The sequence below is a fragment of the Malurus melanocephalus genome, unplaced genomic scaffold (genome assembly GCF_030028575.1).
Source record: "Malurus melanocephalus ecotype Western Australia unplaced genomic scaffold, MMel_1.1 scaffold_969, whole genome shotgun sequence".
NCBI lineage: Eukaryota > Metazoa > Chordata > Aves > Passeriformes > Maluridae > Malurus > Malurus melanocephalus.
In genome coordinates, this window is record NW_026624201.1 from 45,040 (window position 1) to 51,888 (window position 6,849).

General features: G+C 54.5%; 1 long non-coding RNA gene across 1 annotated transcript in view; it reads left to right on the forward strand.

Annotated features, from left to right (window-relative positions):
- The window catches only part of LOC130585815 (uncharacterized), a 39,158-nt gene extending 33,469 nt beyond the window's left edge, over window positions 1-5,689 (forward strand). The window contains exon 4 of the long non-coding RNA XR_008966630.1: window positions 5,549-5,689. This is a non-coding gene — a long non-coding RNA (uncharacterized LOC130585815). The remainder of the gene's footprint in view (window positions 1-5,548) is intronic.
- Window positions 5,690-6,849: the final 1,160 nt, after the last annotated feature.

A 6,849-nucleotide genomic window follows, 5' to 3' on the forward strand; every position in this document is an offset into this window, starting at 1 on the left:
TGCAGGAATCACGGCTCCCATCTCCAACCTGTGGCCTTCATTCACCACCGAAACACAAACTGGTCCCAGCCAGGGCTCCCTGTGCTGCCAGGAGACGAAGATGAATCTGTGCCATAGAGTGAAACCAATCAGTARTTCTGGGTCTGACTCTCATGGACTSTCTGCAGTCAYTTCTGTGGCATTTGCTGGGCACAYGCCCRTGGTRTTCACTCTTACCCTGACCACTGCAGGATGAACAGAAGCTCTTAAGCCCAAATAATTCTTCTGGCAGTGAGCACTAGACCTAGAAAGTCAGTCTGGAAGGCAAACCTGAGCCCAGTATCTGCACAGACGCTGCTGTGGTGATGAGCTCATCCCAAGGAATCTGTCCCAGGGAACTCTGGCAGATAAACTGCACAGAACACACTGCCTTTGCTCTAGCAGTAGATTTGGGGAGCACTCAAGCTCTCCATCTGCCAAACCCTGACCATGCTGCTGTGGAGAGATCACAGATGCTGCACAGTCACAGAGCCCTCTGCAAAGTCCCCTTTCTGCTCCTGAGAGCCTCCASTTCTTCTCATAATATTTGAATTTCTGATTTACAACTGACAAGCAGAATTAAGAGGGAATGCAGCCCTGCCAAAGGCACATCAATCCCGCTCTGGGGTGAGCCTTCATTGAGGTTAAATTCCCTGTTTGGAGAGAGAAGCAGCCTGAGACACTCAGTGACACCATGGCAAGAAATCATAAGGGCTTTTCATACAACACTTCTTGATCATAAATAGAGAAAAGCACGTTCTTCAAAGWGGAGCTGGTGGCAAGCAGCTGCAGCTGCAGTTTCACAGACAGCTGGGCTGTACCTGCCAGCTCTTCCCCGGCTCTCAGCTCAGCTTTCAAAGGTATCTGCCAAAACATCCCGAGAGCTGACAGCCTCTCTGTGAAAGGGCAGCCAATAACAGGCAGGGCTGCTTTCTTCTCTCAGTTTGGTTTGTTATCCTATTCACGCCCAGCAGCAAGAGCAGGGATCCATCCTGGAGTTGTGGATTGTTGAAAGCCATCCCTGGAACTCAGCAGAGGGCTGGGTGCAGTTGGTGGGGCTGGGCAGCAGCGATGGCTGCAGGTGGAGGATCAGAGGAGTGGTGACTGCTGGGATTTRCCTCAGCATGGAGACAGCAGGTCCTCAGCACTGCAGAGGGGCAGGGCAGTCCCAAACRCTGGGTTTGTCACAGAGACCCCTCACAAACTCCCAGCTGCCAAACAGCCAGCTAAACCTGGCCCAGGAGGCCTTTCCCTGCCCAAACACAGGATTCTGGCTTTCACCATCTCAAAGAGAGACAATGCCAGCCCTGTCTGTGTCCCCCAGGAAGCCCCTTTGGTCAGGYCAGGTTAAAAATGCCAAAATCAACRGATGGGTGAGCAATGAGGTCTCCAAGTGACAAAGAGTGTCCCCTGCCCTGCCCCAGCCAGGCTGACATGGGAAGGGTTCCCTTCACCTTTCCATTCCACAGCTGCCTTTGGAGCAGCCATGGCTCCCTGCCCCCCAAATCTCCTGGATCTCCTGGTTCAGCCATGATCCCTGTGCTCCCTGCCCAAGGATTCCCCCAGATCTCTGGGGTCAGCAGTGACCCATGGGGTTCCTGCCCAGCCTGTGGCCATTTCCTGATGTTCCAGGGGACAAGAAGCTTMAGAGAAGCTCTCAGATCCCACTGCCAGGCCTTGTGCTTGTTGCTGGCACTGTGGGATGTGCTGGCTCRGAAAGGCACATTCCCAAACGCTTTCTGCAGGTCCCTGCCCAGTCTGGAGGCAGAAGTGATCCCTTAGGATTTCAGCTTCTCCATTTCCATGTCTCTGGAACCCTGGAATCCTTCAGTGTTTAACTCCAGACTCCACAGACAGTGCTGAGCTCCTGCTCTCCCATTTTTACACAAAACAATTCCTCTGCAGCCCCAAACTCAAGGACATCTCCCTGTGCCAGGCCCCAAGAGATAGAAACAAGAGAGAATTGGGGGAGCCAAGTTGGAGTTTTTGACTGCATTGGCTGCAGCTGCAATTGGAGGATTCAGCCCTGATGTGCAAATGGACAAAAGTGAGAAAGGGTGAAAAAGCCGTGAGCCATTGTCCATTGTGGGTGCAGCCCCTGGCTGGGCTGGGACTGCCCTGAATGGCCCTGAAGGCCCTGCCATGAACAGAACTGCTTTGGATTCTCTGAATTCTGTCCAGCATCTGTTTTAGGTGATCCCCATAAGGCATCAGCAGGACACGAACCCTTCCCCTGTTATTCCAGTGCCCATTGCAGAGGGTACTGAGGACTGAGAGGGCTTTGCTGGGGTCCCCCCCACCCCTTGCCCRCAGCAGCTGCAGCCATTGGAACGTTTTCCACGCCCTCCCCTCTCCTCCCACCCGGCTGTTCCGAGGGCTATAAAAACCAGAGCTGTCCAGACTCTGCTGAGAAATGGACTGGCCACGTCTGCGGCCGGTTAAATAATTYAGGGCGGCTTGAAATGTCCTATTGCGTAATGGAATCTTTCCGCAGAGCTCCGAGGGCCCCTCCACATCCCAACGATCCCATTTCCCAGTCAATACAATTAAGGGTCGGAATATGCAAGAGTGGGAATTAATCTGGAATCAGAATGCGGGCGATCGGCAGCGCAGCCGCCGCCAGACGCCGTGGAAATGGCCCGATGTCAYCCGGGATAAACACAAAGTGCTTCATTGGGATGCAGCGGGCTCGGGCTGTGCTGCTCACCACTGGTGGGGTGTCTAACAAGTGTTTAATGAGCAGGAAAACCCAGCACACACACACACCCCTAACCCTCGATTTGTGCAGATCTACTCACGGCAAGTTACAGGTGCGGGTAGGAAAAAAAATGATCCTCCAAGTTCTGCCTGTGCCTGTATTAATGAGGCTGCTGCAAGTGTGGATTACTAATGATGGGGGCAGGCAGTAAATTCCGGCTTGGAGCTGATTCACGGCGCGTTTTGTAGCTGCACCRGGCCCGGGAAGTTGTGACAGATGTGATATAAGACCCCAAAATAACAAATCAAGGGTATGAAGCAGCACTTTGGGAAAGAAACTGGAACACAGAGCTGCAAGCCAAGCAGCGGGGAACCGGCCTTGACAGCAGGGGACCAGGGCAGTGTTGGAGGGAGGAATCAGAGCTCTCAAAGTGCTAATGAGGAGCAAATTAACAAATCTCTTTCCTCCCATTCATCTCTGAATCATATTTAYGTGCCAGTGGAGCGGCAGCACCGCTGGTCCTGAGCTGATGGTTGTGAGAGGGGCTGGGTTTGGGGGCCCCAAAGCAGCTGTGCTGTGTCAGGGGGGCACTGCGTGTGCAGGACATGGCAGCCCCCATGGGAGCACACAGCCTGCAGCAGCTCAGGGTGGGAAATCAGCCCAGCTCTGCAGCGAGAGCAGTTTGCACACAGACCTGTCATTGCTGAAATACAGAGCCTGTCAGAGRCGCTGCTCAGCCCGCAGGAAACCGGTGAAGGGTGTGCAGGTGAGAGAGAAAACACAACGGGTGGGGAGATGGAGACAGCTCAGCCAGGAAATGACCGGCACCTGGTGCTGGCACAGGATGTCCCCAGCCCTGCCGCTGGTGACGAGCTGTTCTGGAGTCATAAACCCTGCCCCAGCCCAGCCACTCGCTCTGGGCTTCCCCTCTGCACACACAGCGAAGGCAGCGCTGCCAGAGGGAGCCCTGAGCCCTGGGGCTGGGAATGGTCTGGAGTGTCCAGAGGGAGCCGTGAGCTGTGGGGCTGGGAATGGTCTGGAGTGTCCAGAGGGAGCCCTGAACTGTGGGGCTGGGAATGGTCTGGAGTGTCCAGAGGGAGCCCTGAGCTGTGGGGCTGGGAATGGTCTGAAGTGTCCAGAGGGAGCCCTGAGCTGTGGGGCTGGGAATGGTCCAGACTGTCCAGAGGGAGCCCTGAGCTGTGGGAATGGTCCAGAGTGTTCAGAGGGAGCCCTGAGCTCTGGGAATGGTCCAGAGTGTCCAGAGGGAGCCCTGAGCTGGGAAAGCTCTGGAGCTCCCAGGGGATGAGGGCTGAAGGATGAGACTGGAGCTGCCACCAGCCCAGCTGGGGACATGGAAGCAGCACAGATCAGATTGCCATGTGGGATGTGGAGCTGTCTTTGCCTTTCCCTGGCTCCTTTGGAGGAGCAGTGCTGCTGTCCAAGCCCAGAGCTGGTGCTTCATCCTCAGCTTTGCCCGAGTGACCCTTTGGCCCCCCAGACCCCGTGTCCCAGTGCTGCCCATGGGATCTGCCTCTCCAGGAGGCTGCAGGGCTTGGCCAAGACCCCAGGTCAGGGCTGAGCTGTTTCCCCAGCATTTCAGAGCCACTGACAAGCAAGCAGGAGGAGAAGCCACGAGGCTCAGCTGCCCCCTCGCACTGGTCACTGTCCCTTCCAACCTGACTGCATCTCCTGTCCTCTTACAAACTCCTGCAGCTTCCAGACGCTGGCCCACAGGGCAGCTCCTTCCACTGTTCTGACTCTGGGGATGTATTGTCTCTCTGCCCTGATCCCGAAGGAAAATGATCATTTTCTAAGGTGGGATGAGATCAGGAACACTTTTGTCCTTTTGAACACACACAAACCAGGGAGGGGGATGCTCACCAGGAGATGTTGGGTACCTCACTGGGTGGGAGGTCCTGCTAAAAGACAAACACCCCGTGCCATGCAGCAGGCACAAACCCAGGCACAAACCCAGGCACAAACCCAGGCACAAAGCAGCCCTCTCCTGCAGGGCTGTGCCCCAGAGCGGTGCCCTGAGCCATGTGCCTGTGCACGAGGTGCAGGAGGAGGGAGAGCAGAGGCCCAGCAGGCAAATCCCACATTTGGACTGCGAATCTGCCATCCCTGCGCCAAGAATCACGAGACAGATTATACTCTGGGAAGCTTCCCCTGCTCGGGCCCAGGCTGCCTGCTCTGCTCTGCTCAGCTCAACTCTGCTCTGCTCTTCTCTTCTCTGCTTTGCTCTGCTCAGCCCTGCTCTTCTCTGCTCTGCTCCTCTCTGCTCAGCCCTGCTTGCCCTTCTCAGCTCAGCTCTGCCCTGCCCTGCTGTGCCCAGCATCTTTGCACCCTGCCCATGCTGAGGTGATTCTCAGCCGCAGCCCCTGCCCCACACAGAGTCTCAGCCTCTCCTCTCCCTCCTGCCCACTGACGCTGCRGGAGAACACCCTGGGAGCAGATTTTGTGGGATTCTCGAAGAAAAGATCCTGCCTGAGTCAGAGCACAGCCCTGAGCCAGGAGTGAGACACRGAGAGTGAGAGGTTCCATTTCTGGAGGTGTTGTTGGGCAGGCTCTGGGGACATTGGACTCTTGCTGAGTTTCCCACGGAGCCCTGCAGCTCCTCTGCAGCTCCTCAAGGATGTGGCATGAGCTTGCAAGCACCTAACACTGTAGGAACAGCTCTGGTTTTCCCTATAGGATGACCCTGTAAGGTTTAGAAGACTCTAAACCCTTCTATTCTTCCTGCCTCACTGTTCCCAACCCCTTGCACTGAGTTCAACTGGGAAATTATGATTTTTCCAGAACATAACCTCTCTATTTTTCACACTCTTGCAGAGTTACCAGGAAAACAAAGAACCTATTCAGTGATGAACAGAGATTATTATCTGCTCTACAGAACTCCTGCTGCTGTCCCAGACTGCTGAAGCTCAAGGACCTCAATTCAAGTTCTGAGACTGAGAGTAGAAAAAAAATCCAAACAACCAAAAAATAAAATTAAAAAAAAAAAAAAAAATCACGATTTTACCTGAAAGCTCAGCAGTATGATGTGGGGTAGGCAATGTGCTGCCCTTCCAGCCCTGTTCCCTCACTGGGGTGCAGGGTGTGAATCCCTCCAGCCTGGCTGAGTGAGCACAGCCCAGGCCAGGCTGGTGCCAGCGGGGACCCCTGGCAGTGCCAGGATGCTCGGGATGGGTTGAAGAAGCTGGGTTTTCAATCAGGTTGGTGCACAGAGCTGGCTCCTGCCTCCCACRTGTGTCCCTGGAGCCCTGAGCCCTCCCAGCACCTCCCAAGGCACAGGCAGGTGGGATCCATCCCCTCCTCTGGCTGGAGGGGGCAGAGGTGCCCTGTGCCCCCCATGAACTCCTCAGAGGTGCTGCTGTCCCCCAGGTGCCTCTGCCCTGAATTCCAAGCTGAATGAACCTCCCAAATTCCACCTAGCCAACACTAGATGAGCTCAGCCCTGCCTCACCACGGGGACTTCTACGGCCTGAAGAGATTCCAGGGATCCATCCCTGGGTCACCATRATGGACTGGCAGCAGAGTCTGTGCCCACGGCTTGAGGAACACACATTACAATGACTTCATGGCCTTTGAATGCCAGGCAGTGCTGCACTGAAACATCAGAGAAAAGCCATAAATCCTGACCCTGCAGCAGCCTGGCCATGGGAATATGGGAATATTCCCATCCAGACACGGGAATGTGCTGATCTGGTATCCATGGTGCTTTGGCATGTCTCACATCTTTGTCTCCCGCCCGAAATAGATGAGCTCTTAAATATTACTCAGCACTTGGAGTTCTGCCACCACACGGAAGACAGTTGAGAAAACACCAAAAATGTGTCTYCCACTGCAAAGAAACGCTGGAAGAAACTTCCCTGGCTTTGTTCAGCCCACGGGCAGAGCGCTCCACACAAGGAACTGTGGGTTATTTGGCTGAAGGGGAGGTTGTAACACAAGGACTGGAACTGAAATGGGAGAGAACCTAAGCATCCTAATGGGAATAGGACAAAATAGGAGAAAACCTGCTCATCTAAATAGGAATAGGACAAAATAGGAGAAAACCTGCTCATCTAAATAGGAATAGGACAAAATAGGAAGAAACCTGCTCATCTAAATAGGAATAGGACAAAATAGGA